Genomic DNA, 3442 nt, shown 5'->3' on the forward strand with positions numbered 1-3442 from the left:
TATATAACACAAAAATATGAGTTTTAATAATGAAAATTTGAGACAGGATTGAGAATTTTGTGAACTATTGAGGGTATGGTTCACTCTCCTAGGAATAATATCTTTCTACCTAAAAATGGTCAATAGTGTAAGAAATATAGTTGAGAAAAATTTGAGAGAGACTTTTTTAAAAGATGAGCTTTGAAATATGTCATGGAAGAAACAATAGATTTGAATCCTCAGAGCAGAGGGTTAAGAGCCATTGTAACCTCAGGAAGAGCAAGAGCAAAGGCAATGGAGAGGAGAGGAGAGTTTCTAAAAACAAATTTAAATCTAATGAGCCTGAATAATTCTGGAATCAGTGGACATTCAGCCTTAAAAAAAAAAAAAAAAAAAGATTTTCTGAAGGTACAATGGGTGAATACTCAGTTATCTCAACTTTCTTACCTTTTAAAACTGTCTTCTTGACCAAAAAAAAAAAAAAAGCAAATTGAGGTTAACACAAAGGTTATATAGAAGTTTTTGATATTTTGCCCTGTAAACTTACTGGTCTTTCACTTTTAAAACATTTTTAAAACATAATGTTTTATGTAGAAGGCCTATATAGGGCTCTAGCCAAGAGGACTTTATTATTAAAACCTCCAAATTTCTAGCATACAGTTTCTTATATAAGACAAAAATTTATTTTACAACGGTAATACAAACTGTGACATTTTAGTGTTCTTTATTTTTACTAGGAGAATTTCATAGCTTCACAAAATAATTATAGTGTATGCTTAATTTGAGAAGTAGAATATTCTATGAAAACTGCTCATATATACATAAATTTCAGTTTCCAAGTCCTGTACCCAATCTCTCTCTTAATAAAAGGATAAGACCCTTTTGTGACTCATTCTTTTTTCCTGTTTTCCAGTTCTCTAACTTCCTGGAAGCTTCTCTATTCTGGTGGTTGGATAGAGAAACATTCATCCAGAAAATGAACTCGAAAAACTCTCTAGTGCATTCTTGGTTCACTGCTTTTGTTTTGTTTTGTTTTTCCCATGCAGTTTGTCTTAAAAAAAAAAAAAAAAAAAAAAGACTGAATGAACAAGACAAGCAATAGATAGATTAAATTAATTTTGCTGTATTGTTTGTCTAGAACATAATAAGCCAGAAGATTACTAAGTAAGGAGATGGATTTTTGTTTTTCTAGAATTTTTCTTAAAGTATACATCTGCATATCATTCCAAATGTGTGTGGTTGGTTTGGGAGAAAAATTAAGAATGCTTTTTCACTTAATCAAAAAAGTAATACCAGTTTATCAATATTTAATTTCAATGAAGTAAAATCTTGATTAGAATAATTTGGAGTATTTTCTCTAATATTCGAATGGATGAAGCATATGAAATATTTGATTTTGTAGGACAAGTAGTTGAATATGGGGAATTTGATATATTCCAATATATAGAGAAAGAAAACAATAGAAAAGATTAAAGAAAAATCTTTTGTTTTAAGATAAATAAGATGGAAAACTCTGGCATTGAGATAAAAGGTAGAAGGCAGAAATATAAAAAACAAGAATTAAATAAGAAAATAACTATACAATAGTTTTAAAATAAAAGAATTTTAAGGACTCCTCCCAACATGGTGGCATGGGTGGACACTGAGCTCTCCGCTCCTAAGAACACATTGAATATGTACATATACTTAGAGCAATTCCTCCTGAGAGACAACTGTGACTTCATAGAGAAGGTTGGGGAAATGTGAGAGCTCTCCAGGAACTGAGAGAACAACCCAGGACCAGAGGAACTGGTGAACAATATTGCTTATGTTTCCTCTGAACCTGGGTAGCAGGTGGGAGCTCTGGCCAACCTGAAGGGTTCTGTAGCATTTCCCCAGCCACCCTACCTAGAGCTAGATCCAGCAGAAATAGGACAACATAGCGTACATACAAGGGGCCACTGCACACAGAGATTGTTCCAGTGGATATGGCAGGGTGCTGCTTTGTGTACCCAGTTTGCTACACGTACATATAGGGCTCCTCACCTAGAGAGTGTAGAGCTAGCAAAACACTGAGGTACCCACCTGCAGGACTACCCTGTCCAGAGAAAGTGTGGAGATGGTGGGGTGCTACTATGTGCTCATGTGGGGTTGTAACTTTTGGAGAGAGCATGGAGCTAGTAAAGCACTGCAGTACCCACACGCAAGGCAGTCCTGTGCAGAAGGAATGGGGTTCTGCTGTGTACATGCACAGGATTGCCCCATCTAGAGAAGGTGCAGAACTAGGAAAGTATGACTGTGCCCTGTACTCAAGGCTGCCCCACCAAGAGACATGGCAGAGTTAGTGGGCATTGAGACATAGGCACACAGAGTGACCCTGCTCAGACCCTACTCTGACTGAGGACGATTGAAACAACAGGGCAGGCAGGCAGGGATGTCTGTGTGGAGTGAGATGGGCATGGCTGAACATGCAGGCGCTGTACCACCTGCAGAGGGAACAGAACTAACAAGGTGCAGCTGTGTGAATGCAGACCTGCCCAACCTACAGAGGGGTCAGAGCTGGCACCCAGTCCCTGCTCTGACAACAGATAGTTAAAGCAACATGTCATGCCAGAAACTCACTGAGCAGGCCCTTCTTATCAGGCAGCACTATCTGGATTAGAAGGGCAATAAAGCACGGGCACACCAGGCTGACCAACCCAGAACCCACTACTTCAGACCAAGTGACACACGAGGCACTGCACATGTCCACTCTGATTACAACGAGCCTGTCAAAATCATTCAACGCAGTCTACACAGAGACCACTCTCTCAAGACAGAGATAACTATTCCACCCAACTTATAGGAACAAACACAGAAAGTCAAACAAAATGAGGAGCGAGAAGAATATCCCCCAATGAAGGAATAAGAAAACACTCCCCCCAAAAAATCCTTAATGAAATGGGAATAAGTAATTTGCCTGATAAAACAATTCAAGGAAATGATCATAAGGATGATCAACAACCTTGAGAGTATAATAGAGGAACTCAAAGAGCACTTCAGCAAAGAGATAGAACATGTAATCAAAGACAAATCAGAGATGAAGAATACAATAACTGAAATGAAGAATGCATTAGAAAGAATCAACAGATTAGTTAATACATATGAATGGATTAGCAACCTGGAAGACAAAGTAGTCAAAAATCACCAATCAGAATAGCAAAATATATAAAAAAATAAAAATTAAAAAAAAATGATGAAGATAATATGAGATCTCTGGGATAACATCAGGCAACTTAATATTTGTGTTATAGGGATTTTAGAAGGAAAAGAGAGAAAGAAATAGAAAGAATATTTGAAAAAATAATGGCTGTAAACTTTTCTAAACTAGTGAAAGAAACAGATATCCAGGTCTTGATTCAGGAGTTCTAAACAAGATGAACCCAAAGAGACTCACACTAAGATGTATTATAATTAAAATGGCAAATGTTAAGAATAAAGAGAA

The sequence above is a fragment of the Pteropus alecto genome, unplaced genomic scaffold, assembly GCF_000325575.1.
Source record: "Pteropus alecto unplaced genomic scaffold, ASM32557v1 scaffold109, whole genome shotgun sequence".
Taxonomy (NCBI): domain Eukaryota; kingdom Metazoa; phylum Chordata; class Mammalia; order Chiroptera; family Pteropodidae; genus Pteropus; species Pteropus alecto.